The 15,371-nt window shown below is 32.3% G+C and overlaps 1 pseudogene; it reads right to left on the reverse strand.

The window, feature by feature from the left end:
* Nucleotides 1-4,094: 4,094 nt before the first annotated feature.
* The window catches only part of LOC107678716 (1-phosphatidylinositol 4,5-bisphosphate phosphodiesterase beta-4-like), a 65,056-nt pseudogene continuing 53,779 nt past the window's right edge, over nucleotides 4,095-15,371 (reverse strand).

A 15,371-nucleotide genomic window follows, 5' to 3' on the forward strand; every position in this document is an offset into this window, starting at 1 on the left:
ATGTTTTTTTTTTACCTTAAACCGCATAAACACATTTCATTACACCAAATACACAAAATAACGTTCTTTTTAGCAACATCATATGACCCCTTTAAAAAGCAGGATAATTATGCTTCTAACTTTAGGAAGTGCTTTAAATGTTTTAAATGCTGTCAAGCCGATCAGCTGAGTGCGTGAACATGACAGGGTCACACAGTCTTCTCCTCTCCCCTCACCTCTTTATCATGGCCTGTGATTATGTTTCAGACTTATGAAATATTCCTCGCAGTCGGAGGGATGTTTAACCTCCGGCACACTTAATTCTCCATATTTAACCCAAATTGTTGAATATTCTGAAGATAAATGTCTGGAGAAATCTCCCTCAGCCAGATTTCCTGGGAAAATAACCAGCGTTTCATCAGTGCGAGGGGTCAGGATGCGAAACAATCCTCGTCTCTATTATTTATTAGCATGACCCGGGGCTAAAGCGTGTGTTATGAAACCTAACCGAGCTGTATGTGAACAGAAAACAGTGTTTGTGAGAATCGCAATCAAAACAGGACGCTCTCTCGCTGTGAAGCTCCTGCAAGACTCAACGGCATGTGTAACGTGATTACAATGAGCAAACAAGAGACGTGACAAACAACGCTGAATTTCATACAATACATGTCTGACATCCAGCTGGGCCTGATGCCAAACCGCACACCACACTAAAACACACGCATTAGTGCCGCAACGCATATTAGCAGAGCAGAGCAAACGCAGCAGATACAGCAAACCAAGCCCGTAACCAGGATGTGAAAATTATGATAACCCTGGCCAGAAATTACATGTTTTACACTAGACCGCAAATAACCTGAAATATTGCTTCATGCACAGTACAGCTGTTATTCCTTCAGCCGCATGTATTCATGCACATTTCAGTGGGAGGGAAAAACATGCATTTTAATCATAAAAGCAGCTGTTCAAACACTGAGATATCATAACCACTCAGACTTTGCATTTTCACTCAATTAACTCATAATCTGCCTCAGTGATTGTACGACTAATTCAGAGACTGAAAACTCAACATGAGCCAGTATGTGTCTATTACAGCATGTTGACTGTTCACGCAGAAGCCTGCATTTGTTATGGCAGCCAAAAACAACCAGCACTAATTGAGAATGAGAATGAATGAGAGTGAAAAACTGTGGATAATATATACAGAAAATTTGAGAAAAGCAAAACGTTGCATGGTCACTTCACCCAGCTAACAGTGAACGTTCCTACAACGTTTTGTAAACGTTATGTAATGGTAGAACAAAACATTATTTTAAAAAATTTTAGGAATATTCTTATGAAATACATTCTGTTGAGAGAAAACTTTCCTAGAACAACGTTCAATGATGTTATTTCTACTTTATGATCGTTCTCATTAAGATAAAATGTTCTTAGAACATCATTCTCAGAACATCCTTATGATGTTATTCATGTTTGTTATTGAAACTTTTAAACAACATTCTAATAACGATAAGAAAACTGGTCTTTTTAACCTTTTTAGAATATTACAAATAAACGTTCAGAGAAGGTTATTTTTGAGCAAAATAAGGTTAGGGGAATGCTGTACTAACGTTATAACATTGTAACATTTATTGTAACATTATTGTAACATTTAAATAACATTCTAATAACGACAAGAAGACTGGACATTTTAAAGTTTTTAGACTTAAAAATGAATGTTCAGAGAAAGTTATATTTTGAGTACAAATAGGGTTAGGAGAATGTTGTACTAACGTTATTATTGTAACCTTATAAATAACATTCTAATCACAAGAAAACATTATATAAACATTTCAAATGGATTTTCCCACGACGTTTTTAGAACTCAATCTTGTTAGCTGCGTGCGTGCATGTTATTCAGATGATCGATCTCTTGCCAGCTAACAGAGAACGTTCTCAGAATGTTCTGGCAAGATTCTCTCAAAGTCACGAACTAATGTTCCAGTAATGTTATAGAACGTTCGTTCAAAATGTTCCCAAAACGTTAGCACAAAAAAATGTAAACATTTGTCCATGGAATGATTTTTTCTGAAACGTTTCCGCTGGATGCTCAACTGACATTTTTGAAATGTTACTACTTGTTTCGGAACGTTCAGAGAACGTAACATTCGCATGATGTTTGAAAAATTATGGAATGTTCACATAACCAAGGAGAAATGTTTCTCAAACTGGATGTTTTGAACATTCCTTAACATTTTCATAACTTAATTTCAAGGTTAGCAAAGCGTTCTTAGAAAACATTTGGTAACACTTTTGTATAGGGACCAATTCTCACTATTAATCAGTTGCTTATTAGCATGCCTATTATTAACATATTGACTGCTTATTAGTGCTTATATTCTGCATGACCATATTCTACATCCCTAATCCTACCTAATACCTAATCTTAACGACTACCTTACTAACTATTAATAAGCAGCAAATTAGGAGTTTACTGAAGCAAAAGTCGGAGTTAATGGTTTGTTAAGAGCGAGAACTGGACCTTAAAATAAAGTGTGACCAAACATTTTTGTTAGCTGGGTTATCAGTGTGAACCAGAGAGATGGCTTGAGTGTCAGATTGATGAAACTCTTACAGCACCGCATGTTTCCACTGTTCATCACAGCTCAAGTGTGATTTCCTTTCTGAAGAGACGTGTCATTGTTTCATTCGGATCATTTGGCTCAGTGTGTTTTATGTGAAGAGGTCGGCAGACATTTGAACCCGTGTGAATGATGAAACCGCCCGCAATCAGACGCTTTTAAAGAAGCAATAGTCCTGATCATGATTAGATGGTCACTGTTGTAGTCAGAGCAGTTGAGAATGCTCTTGACTGTTAATTTCCTGCAATGGTGTCTGTAATTGAATTCAGAATGTGGAATACAAAGGATATAAACAAACAACGATGATACGGCTCATAATTACCAACAGCTTGTGATTTTGAATCAAATCTGTTAGTGTGAAAATGAGTCAAGAAAGTGTTGCACAGTAATATTAAAGCATAATGTTCTGGGTTTACTATTATGAACATAATCTCTGTCATGCTGTTGATTCCCACAGATAATCATTTCAAATCATTCCTCAGTTTGAGAAACAAACCAGAATCATGTTTGCAGCAATGCACTTACAAAAATAGACAGAAGGAGGATGTGAGGAAAGACACTGCAATATGATAAAGTACACATCAAAATAAACATTATATCAAGGAATAGTTTACCCAAAAATGAAAATGTGCTCACCCTCGGGCCATCCGAGATGAGTTTGTTTCTTCATCAGATTTGGAGAAATGTAGCATTGCATCAGTGTCTCAGCAATGGATCCTCTGCAGTGAATGGGTGCCGTCAGAATGAGAGTCCAAACAGCTGATAAAAACATCACAATAATCCACAAGTAATCCACAGCACTCCAGTCCATCAGTTAACATCTGGAGAAGACAAAAGAAACAAATCCATCAAGACATTTTTAACTTCAAACTATCACTTCCAGGCTAAAATAATAATCCATAACAACACTTCCTCCAGTGAAAAAGTCCATCTCTAGTTTTCTCTGTCTTTCTGAACTGAAGCAGTGTTTTTTGTTTCGGTGGTCATCAGCAGCATGTCTCTGTTTCATCTGAAATGAACCCTGAACAGTCCTTTCATTTACATTTAGTTATTGAGCAGATGGATTTCATCCAAAGCTATTTAAAAATAAGAAACATCACAAGCATTTCCACAATGTTTATGATTTGGACTAAGCAAGAAAGAACACTTGGATGAAAACAAAGTCAATAAAATGACACTATGACTACTAAATTGGATTTTATATCAATTCAACACATTTACATGCTTTTTTGTGCATGATCTTCTTTATAAAATATCAATATTAAAAACAGTATTCATGCATAAGACTCTCAGATACAGAGTTTATATTTTGCTGTTTATATTTTACTGCTATATTCAAAGTCAATTCATTTTACAAAATATCTTTCCATATCTAAGTAAATATGCAAAAATAAATTGATTAGATGGTTCAAAGTTGGCGTTTCATACCAGAATAGCGATTAACTGGAAAAAGTTTTAAAAACATTACATAGTTTATTTTAATTTCATGTTGACTTTTAAGTGGGCTTGTAAATAAGAATCAGTTTCTCTCTTTGCTGACAAATCATAAAACATCTGCGCGCTCATATAAGGTATTCATAAAACATAAATAAATACTAAACAGATTTCACTAAAAACATGTTCTATGTATGTAGTGTGCATTCAGAGTGTGTGAAAAGTGTGTTCTCACTGCAGTGAGCCGTGGGTTTGATCGCTCAGCGGTCTGTTCTGTCCTCTCTGCTGTCATCATGCTCTGAGTCTGTCTGGCCTGTAATGACAGTGAAGCACATTAGCACAGAATCACATCGCCGGCCTCCAGAGGTAATGCTATCCAGAGAGAGCCGGATTAAAAAAAGCCCTGGATTTCACAAATCCTGTTTACTGAATAGCATCTCAACATGAGACACGCTGGGGAACTAACTTTCTTGCAGCGAGGATATTGCAGGCTCACAAACTACATTTTGAAGTGAGTCACGTCGTGTGTTTTAGCCGCTCTGTGCGAGAGCCGTCAGTGGAAATGTGATGTGACGTACAGCGTTTCCTCTGCTGATTGTAGCTGATGAAGTGGCTGGAAAATCAGCTAATTTATGCACAGCATTTAAATCAACAGCAAGTAAAGCAATCCTCCAGCGGACAAAAAAGGTTAGGATTCACAACGCAAGTCTTGAGTTGAGAACATTTGCCATAAGCTCAAGCTATGTGAAATATATTGGAATAGTTCATGCAAATATTACAATTTATGTCATCATTTACACTCATGTGCAGTCCCTGCAGTTTTTCGTTATTCAGAGATTGTGGAAGCTTGTTTACGCCACGGGATTATAATAATCATAATAAAAAGGTAATTGCAACTTTTTATCTCAAAATTCAAACTTTTTTCCTCACAATTCTGAGAAATTGCAAGATATAAACTCATAATTCTGAGAAAAAAGACAGAATTGTGAGATAAAAAGTTTTTATTTAGTAATTATCTTTTTTTTTTTTTTCCATGATGGAAGCAAGAAAAAACTGAATCGCAAGATATAAGCTCAGAATTCTGAGGGGAAAAAAACTGCAAGAAAGAAAGTCGGAATTCAATAAGTATGAATAAGTATGTTTAATTCATTCAGTTTATACTGTGCAGTGTTATGGAAGGCCATTTCTGCCAATAAAAAAAAAGGTCATTTCAACTTAAAAAAAAAAAAATCTGAATTTAGAGATGCAAACTCAGAATTATGAGATAATGTCGCAATTACGTTTTATATTTTTTACTTTGTGCAAAAAAATTTGTGCAGTGTAAACTCAGAAACTCAGAATTTAGAAAAAAAACAATCACAAGATGTAAACTCAGAATCTTTTTTTTTTTTTTAAGTTTGCATGACAATTTTTTGTATCTCACAATTCTCCGAATTTTCTCACAATTGCAAGAAATAAAGTAAAAATTGTGAGATTAAAAAGTCGCAATTACCTTTTTAATTTTTTTATTCCTTGGCAGAAACAACCTTCCATACTATTTTATTTTAAATTTGATTACTCAATTTCTGTAGTGCTTTATTCCTGAATGATAACCTACCTAAAAAACTCAAAGCACTCTTTATTTAGTTTGTATCTTTGTCCTGTTGTTTGTAATTTGCTTCTTTGTTCTTATTTTAACAACAAAACGTGTTTAAAAGTGTCAAAATTTGACACAAAAACAAGCTTTCTGCTTTTTTTCCACGTATCACTATTGTACATTTAGTGCCATACATAATACGGTAAATGCATTATCCCAATTCTAAAAATAACAAAGCTAATTTTCCACAAAATTCTGTAAATTCTGTCACTCCGATGTCAGAAAATCACAAAGAAATTCGTGAAGTTCTGGTGGGGCTGCCTGTTGTGCCAAACCTATGGGACTTTCTTCAGTGGAAGCCAAAAGGAGAAATTTTAGGTTATTTTGTCATTTTTTGCAGCTTGACAGAACTGAGTGAACACTCTTAAATAATTCTCAAGCAAGAAAGTAAGCAAGTAAGTCAAATGGGTTTGGAATGACATGACGGTGAGTAACTGAGAAGAAAAGTTTCACTTTTGTGTTACAAAAGGCAAAAAATCAGTATTCAATCCATTTTTTTACACAGCTGTTTATAGTATGTACATGCAATAGCATCTCCAGATGACTGCAAGCTTCCGGGCAAAATAAACGGAGAACCCATGAGGGACTTGCTAGGCCCATGTCGGTCTGATCAGTAGTCTGTGAAGGTGTGGAGGAGGAGCAGTAATTCACAGCCGTGATGGACTGGACTTCCATACGGGGAGAAATGAAAGAATCATGGGGAAGGGGAGGCGTTGTAAAATTGATTTGTGAGAAGAAAGTCCTAACTTGGCATTGTGATTTTGTGCATAGCACTAGTTCAACAGCTAAATAAAAGAGCAAAATAAAATTCATGGTGAGTGATGATCAAATCCACATGACAGGTTCATGCATCATCAAACAGGTCGTTTCTGCTGTGCACTAGATTTTCATGCCACACCATCATATATTTAAAATATATATATATATATTTTAAAGTATTTTAACCAATATTTTAAGAACAGAACTATATTAATAATTTATTAGAATGTAATTCATTCAGAAATATTCTTGGTCTTTCTATTTTTTTCTTTCTTTCATGTTTCAATCCAAATATCTAATATTGATAGTCAATTTACATGTTTTTCCTGTGTCCCAGTGTTATTTTAGTATCATTGATATACTAGTATAGATTTTGTTAATATTTTGAGTTAGATTTTATTTTTAGATTTTTCTGTTGTCACTTTAATTTTACTTAAAATTTTACTAATTTTGTTTTTGTTGTGAGTTTAATTTTGTCATTTTTTTAAATGTCATTTTTTACCATAATTGTTTTATTTTTATATATGTTTTAGTTTAGTTTTAGTACTTCAAGTTAAACTAAATGAAAATGAGAAATGTAGCTGAATTAAATTAGTTATATTTCATTATATTTTATTTTAGTTGACGTTTATTTCAAGTAACTTTTTTACGGTTTTAGTTTTAGTTAACTACAATAATTTAGACTGGTTACAAATAGACAATTTGACACAATATTTTGGTGTTTAAAAATACTTTTTTAGTATACATTTTTGTTAATTGTAATATTTCCTCATTACTTTGATGCCTTTTTAATGGTTTTAATTAATAACCCTGCTGTGTCCTCACATAACTTTTCAATCTGTTCTTTTGTAAAAATAAAAATAAAAAATCCAGTTCCTTAATGACATCATCTTCCAGGAAGTGACATCAATTTGGTGGGAAATTACCAGCACAGACATTAGTAAGTATTATCATTGGATCTGATGAATTCAGTGATGTTTTGTGATGTTGGTTTGTGCCTCTCTAAAACATTCATCCTGTTTGATCTAATGATCAAATCAAAATTTCAGTAGATTAAAAATATGAACAAGAACTTCAAGTTGACATCGTCATGTCAATCTGAATGAGCACTGACTTTAGCTCTTTATGAACATCTTATGTCTACGTCTCTGACCAGAGCGTATTTCTGAACGTCTGCTATACTGTTTTACAGAAATACATCCTTAATTACATCCATCATGTAGAGGTTACAGAGTTCACATGGTAATGCACAGCAGAAAAGACCCAAACATTAAGGTCCCGATGGTGAAATACCTCCTCATTGTGTTTCTCCAGCCTCTCCAGTTGCTCCCGCTGTGCTGCCTGGAGTTGCTCGCACTCTTTGGACTGTTTCATGGCGAGCTGTCAAACAACACCCATGTTAATTGACATAATTAGAAACATGCATTTGAAAAAACAAACATGATTAGAATCATTACCCTCTTTCTTTCTGTAAGAAACGTCCTTGTGTTCGTGCTGTTGAGCTCTCGAACTCTCCTGCAGAAACACATCCCGTTAGAAACAGTATCTGTGGAGTCAAATTATTACTTACAACTTTTGACCAATTTTCATTTTTGGGTGAATTATCCCTTTAATACATAGAATAATCATGAGTTAAATCCAAGGTAATAACTGTTTTCATGAGGTATTGACCAGTAGGTGGCGCTAGCTTAAAATTTTGTGCACATCATAAGTGGATGATGACAATGATACGTTTCATTACAATATACCAAAGAATTCCCAAAACACACCCACGGTTCCTCTTTGGACTCAACAATTTATTGTTTTAAAGTTATGAAAATTAAATTATGTTTGTGATGGTTGGTCTGATGATGGATAATATGAGGCAATTTATAGGAGAAGTAATGAAAAATTGGTCTGTGTAAAGGTTAGACAGACAAACAGAAGAAGTTAAATCCAAAGTAGTCATTTTTTTAAGGTTTTTTTTTTTTTTTTTACCAAAGTGCGCTCTTTATTGTGGCCCTACTGCATGTCTAACGTCAAAATATCTAAGCATTTTGGAGATGGGTTTTAATTTCTCAGCGTCAAATTCGATGATGCACAAACAGTTTGGTATATCAAAAATAATAACTTTTTCAGCATGGTCTAAAAAATGATCTGACCCAAATTTGGGGTGAATCATATAGGATGAGTTCAAAAAAAGGTGTTTTAAAGGGGTCCTATTATGCTCTTTTACAAAGTCTTGATTTTGTTTTGCGGTTGTACTAGAACATGCTCTCATACTAGATTCGAAAAACACATGATTTTTCACATATTTTTACAACACCTCTCTCCTCAGTCTGGCATGAACGGCTCGAATAGTTCCTGTTGTAAATGGTGGAAACCCCAGTGCATTGAGTTCACCCATACAATCAGAGAAAAATAGATAAATGGATTTAGATCAGGGGTGCCCAAACTCGGTCCTGGAGGGCTGGTGTCCTGCAGAGTTTAGCTCCAACTTGCCTCAACACACCTGCTGGGAAGTTTCTAGTATGCCTAGTAAGACCTTGATTAGCTTCAGGTGTGTTTAATTAGGGTTGGAGCTAAACTCTGCAGGACACCGGCCCTCCAGGACCGAGTTTGGGCACCCCTGATTTAGATGGTGCTTGACCCTAAAAAAGCACAAATTATATGGATGAAATTGCACAAGATGGTTCAATGCTTTATGCCTCAAAATACAAGCAAAGCACAGAGCAAATTGCAACTACAAAGTAATGCTGGTCGTATGAGTTTTAAAGTGAAGTATTATTACCGTTCCCTCTCAGCCTTGTTCTTAATGCTTTTGTCTTGACTGATGGCTTCGAGGTCCATCGAGGTCTTCGCTTGGTTGCTTCGCATCTCTTTACTCTGTCTGTAAGAGGAGCAGGAAAATACTTCAATTTGGTCTTTGCCAAACATCGGTTTGCTCTATAATTTTAAAAAAGTAGGGCTGTATTTATATGCATACTTTGTACAGCAGTACAAATGTCAACTAGTAGAGATGTTTTGAGATATTTGTAACAAACACATTAGTTTGACTGTTTTAAGTATTTTCTTATGAACTCAGATGTTTCACAATGTGAAGTTGTTGTCTCACAGATGTCTGACTTCCTCATATGTTATTTGGTAACATTTTATAATAAGATGCCATTAGTTAATGCATTAACTAACATTAACAAACAAAGAGTAATGCATTTGTTTCAATATTTATTAATCTTTGTTAAAGTTAGTATAATAAAAAATATAACTAAATACACCTGTTCATTGTTAGTTCACTTTAGCCAGGGTTATTATTGTTAACTAAAAAATAAATATTAATAAATAAATAAAAATTACTTGAAATACAATGAATATTAAATTAGAATAAAATATAAAAAAATAAACATTTTATTTCAGCTAGTTTCCAAGGCAACATTTCTCATTTCATTTATTTTAAGATGAAGTACTAAAATAAATAAAAGTAAATAAACTAAAACTGAAAACTAAAACTTAATAAAAATACAAAAAGTAATAAAAAAATGTAAAAATGTAAAATGACAGACTTTATAATTTAAATTAAAACAGAAAATATTAAAATCTAATTTAAGATATTAACAAAAACTATTAACAATGATGCTAAAATAACACTGATGTTAGTTCAGGTCCATTAAATAATATTAACAAATACAACTTTTGATTTTAATTATGTAGTAGTAAATGTTTTGAATTTAACATTTACTGAGATTAATAAATACTTTAGACAACTAATGTTAACAAGTGAAACCTTGTTGCAAAGTGTCACTGTTATCTGCAATCTGATGTTTGGAAGCACTTTTTATTTATAAGTACTTAATACAGTAGGCACTACCATATGGCTATTAAATACATAAACCATTTTTATTTTATTTCCAGCAAAAATAACTAATTTGTGATACAGACTGTTACTGCAATATAAAATGACTCATACAGTGACATATAATATCTAAGGGTTGTACTGCACAACAAGAGTAGACACTATATATGCTGCCTAAAGTCCAATAGAGTTAATGTAAAATATTTAATAAGAACACAGAGAATACAACAGTGGCTGTGAGAACAGACACACACACACACACACACACACACACACACACACACACACTTCATATGGAACAAAAGCCCATTAGAAACACACACAAGGGAGAATTCAGTCAGAATGAATAGCACTGTTTAGCATTGCATTGTTTCAGGACCTGATTCACCAAAGCAATTATGCAAATCAAGTAATGCCATAAACACGCCCACAAAATCAGCGCCGATCACGATTTGCATGGAGCGATTCTCCAGCGTACAGCCGGATCTGAGCAGAGGACTACTGCCATCTGACCGCGTCACTGGGACTGTGACGCTGACAGTGCGCTCGACTACATACCCTTACGAAAATCATATGGAACAAAAGCCCATGAGAAACACACACAAGGGAGAATTCAGTCAGAATGAATAGCACTGTTTAGCATTGCATTGTTTCAGGACCTGATTCACCAAAGCAATTATGCAAATCAAGTAATGCCATAAACACGCCCACAAAATCAGCGCCGATCACGATTTGCATGGAGCGATTCTCCAGCGTACAGCCGGATCTTCTGGACATGTGCCCGGACACCTCCGTCATGTGATGAATCACTGCTGACATGATCAATAGGAAATGTACACAGACGTTAATTGCAATTATCAGGCACATAGTGATGCCTCTGTGAATCCAGCACTCACTGTTTGCATTGAAAGGAGGCGCGTTTGCCAGGAAAATAATGATACACATGGCTCCTAGTTAAATTATTGCGAGTGGCATTTGAAGACGAAGGGGTTTGTGCTAAAGAGTGGCACTTAGTTGCATTATATATATTATATTATATTATATTATATTATAGATATATAAATAATTTTGATAATAGATTATGAATATAACATTAAAAAAATTTTCTTTACAATGCACTGATAGATCATTCACAATAAGACCAGGAACCGAACGTAACGTAACATAATATATAATATTTTTATAAAAATTGTAAATATAAATATATAAAATAATATATGAAATATATTGTGCAATTACTGAATATACTCTCCATTTTTGATGGAAGATTATGAATATATACATTTTCTTTAGAATGCACTGATAAATCATCCACAATAAAACCAGGAATATAAATATAATGTAATATTTATTTTAATACAAATATAAATATATAAAATAATATATATAATGCACAAATATATCATGTGCAATTATAAACATTTTCTTAAGAATGCACTGATAAATCATCCACAATAAAACCAGGAAAATAATATAATATAATATATAATATAATATATAAAATAATTTTATAAATAAAATATAAATGGAGTAAATTTTCATGTTGTCAAATTAGGTATGCGTTACATTGCTGCATGACACACAATTTTCCAACACATCCAAAACTGCAAGATTCACTAAAGAACAAAGGTTTAAAGACATGAAAACCTTTGTAGAGACGTCCACTTTCTCAAGCACTACAAGTCATAGTCCTGAGGCCAGCGATGAACAGAGGAACACACTCGACTGTAAACCTTCTAGGACTAAATTCAGCCCAAGTTCAACCCAGACCTGTGCATCTCTCTCTCATCTTTCATGCAGGAGCGCAAGCTGCTGGGTTTGCTGCTCTCAATACTCAGATCCTGCTGGAGTAAAACAAGTAGCTGGAAGTGAATGAAGGACTCAGTACCTTTGACGTGTGATTTGCCTTTCGATGTCTCTGCTCATTTTAAGGCTGTAACTGTCACTGAGGATGAACAGATGATGAGAGTTTGTCCTGTTTTACACTCAAAAGAAACTGTTTATGCTTCATTTATATGGTTCTGGCTTTGTCTTTTGGTTTTCATAAGGCTCATAGCATGTAGATCTACAGTGACTCACAAGTAATGGGTTTAGCTGAGCTTGTCAATGCTCTAATTATACATGTATATTTAAAAAAAAACATTCATCAAATTTTACTATAATTAATGACATATAGTATGTCATTTATGGCCTCTCATTAATTGAGAGATTCACTGCATGATCATTTAAAGTGAACCTGAAATCAAATTTGACCTTCATTTACTTTTTGAAACACATTCTGGCTTATACTGTGCAAAATTCAGCACTGTAAATTATTACAAACAAAAATGATATCATAACACCTCCTGATGAATAAAATTGATTAATCTATCTATCTATCTATCTTGTTTTACTCAGCAATATGCAAAATAACATAAAAATAATGCAACAATAATCTGTAATTAAAATAGAATAACTCCTGATGTATAAAATCAAATTAATTTATTTGTTTAGGAATATGCCAAATTACATACAAATAATATTGTAATATTTTATTAAAATATAATAACTCCTGATGTATAAAAATCTAATATTATATTATATTATATTATATTATAGATATATAAATAATTTTGATAAAATATTATGTCATTCATAATAAGACTAATCTATCTATCTATCTATCTATCTATCTTGTTTTACTCAGCAATATGCAAAATAACATAAAAATAATGCAACAATAATCTGTAATTAAAATAGAATAACTCCTGATGTATAAAATCAAATTAATTTATTTGTTTAGGAATATGCCAAATTACATACAAATAATATTGTAATATTTTATTAAAATATAATAACTCCTGATGTATAAAAATCTAATATTATATTATATTATATTATATTATAGATATATAAATAATTTTGATAAAATATTATGTCATTCATAATAAGACCAGGAACCGAACCAAACTTAACCAAACGTAATATATATAATATTTTAATAAAAATATAAATATATATTGCGCAATTACTTAATAAACTCCCTATTTTTGATGAAAGATTATGAATATATACATTTTCTTTAGAATGCACTAATAAATAATCCACAACAAAACCAGTAAAAATAAAATAAATATATTAAAATATAATAACTCCTGATGTATAAAATCAAAATAATTAATTAATTAATTAATTTATTTACTTATGTATGTATGTTTTGTTTCACTCGGGTATTTGCCAAATTACATAAAAATAATGTCATTGTAATCTTTCATTAATTTGTAATGTATAAAATTACTTGTATTTACTTATTTATGTCTCTTGTTTCACTCAGGAACACACCAAATTACAGAAGTAAAATATGTTGTGTATGCCATTTTATTATGATTACAAACACTAAAAGGAAAAAAAAAGAAAGAAAGAAAGAAAAAAATGAAAGAACTGGTAAACAGTCATTCAATATAATATCATTTAAAACACTTTGGATAAAAGAGTCTGATAAATGAATAAATGTACCTGATGTATAAAATCAAAATAATTAATTTATTTATTTATTTATTTACTTATGTATGTATGTTTTGTTTCACTCGGGTATTTGCCAAATTACATAAAAATAATGTCATTGTAATCTTTCATTAATTTGTAATGTATAAAATTACTTGTATTTACTTATTTATGTCTCTTGTTTCACTCAGGAACACACCAAATTACAGAAGTAAAATATGTTGTGTATGCCATTTTATTATGATTACAAACACTAAAAGGAAAAAAAAAGAAAGAAAGAAAGAAAAAAATGAAAGAACTGGTAAACAGTCATTCAATATAATATCATTTAAAACACTTTGGATAAAAGAGTCTGATAAATGAATAAATGTAAATATAAATACATGCAGTCCTTATGCCACACTTAAAAATGTCTAAAAGTCATTGCATTAGATAAACTGGTTTGACAGAAAGTTTGACAGGTTATAAAGTGAATAGAAATACTCTCAGTGAAGACGGTCAGTATTCTGTCTGTGTTTGATTGTGGTCAATGGATCACGTTGAGAGTTACATCCTCAAAAAATCACCAAACCACTTTAAACATAATAAAGAAAATGCACATTCATATATGTGCCTGAAATAAACACATTTTTGGTGCCACTGTATAAATTTTAACATTAAACCTTGATGTTGGATAATAAAAAGCAGGGCCCTATGAAATACGTTTTTTTTCCCACAAATTCTGTTTTATTTTATTTTTTCCAAATTCTGTTAATTTTTCTGGATCCATTTTATTTGTCTAATTAATTTGTCAAATTAATTGAAATCATGAAACTTACACAATTTAACAGCAATTGTTTTTTTTTTTTTTGTTTTTTACCAAATTCTGTGTTTTCCATTAATTTTCTGGATTCCATTTTAGTGGTTTCATTAAATTTTCACAATCAAAACCATCTCTAATTAATTGATTTTATAAAAAAAATATATATATTATTTTCTTTTTCTGTCTTTTTTTCCCCTAGAAATACTGTGTTGTGTATTTACGTTTTTCTGGTAAATAATTTCTGGTAAATAATTTTTCTGGTACATATTCCTTAAACAAAATACTGTTTTAATAATAATTTAAGTAATATTAAGTAATATTGTAAATACATTAAGTAATATTACATTAAGTAATACATTAAGTAATATTTCTGTCACAGTTTCTTCAAGTTAAACTGAACTTTTATTTTGACGGGTTGCTGTGAAGAGCTTTAAGTTTCTGTTTGTATATGATATGATGATAGTTTTTCTCAAAAGACACGGTAAAATGAAGTGACTCTCAGAGCAGCTCTAGAGATTATGATCATGTGTTACTCATATATTGAGGCTGAAAACACGTCTGCGCCATTCATTCACATGCAGGATTCATATTTAAACAGTATTTTTGCGGCTTAATATTCACAGACACTAGTCCATATTGCGTTTTGATTTAAGTGTACTGACTAGGGGTTGAACAACTTCTGATTTTTTAAAGTCGACTTTTATGTGATGAAAGTTGGTCGAGTCAAAGTCGACTAGTCGCTGATGACGTCATTAATGAACAAATAAGTCTGGAGCTGTGATAAACACCTTGTGTACAGCTATGGCATATGACACAGCGCTGCCCACA

Source organism: Sinocyclocheilus anshuiensis, unplaced genomic scaffold (assembly GCF_001515605.1).
Source record: "Sinocyclocheilus anshuiensis isolate Anshui unplaced genomic scaffold, SAMN03320099.WGS_v1.1 scaffold208, whole genome shotgun sequence".
Classification (NCBI taxonomy): Eukaryota; Metazoa; Chordata; class Actinopteri; order Cypriniformes; family Cyprinidae; genus Sinocyclocheilus; species Sinocyclocheilus anshuiensis.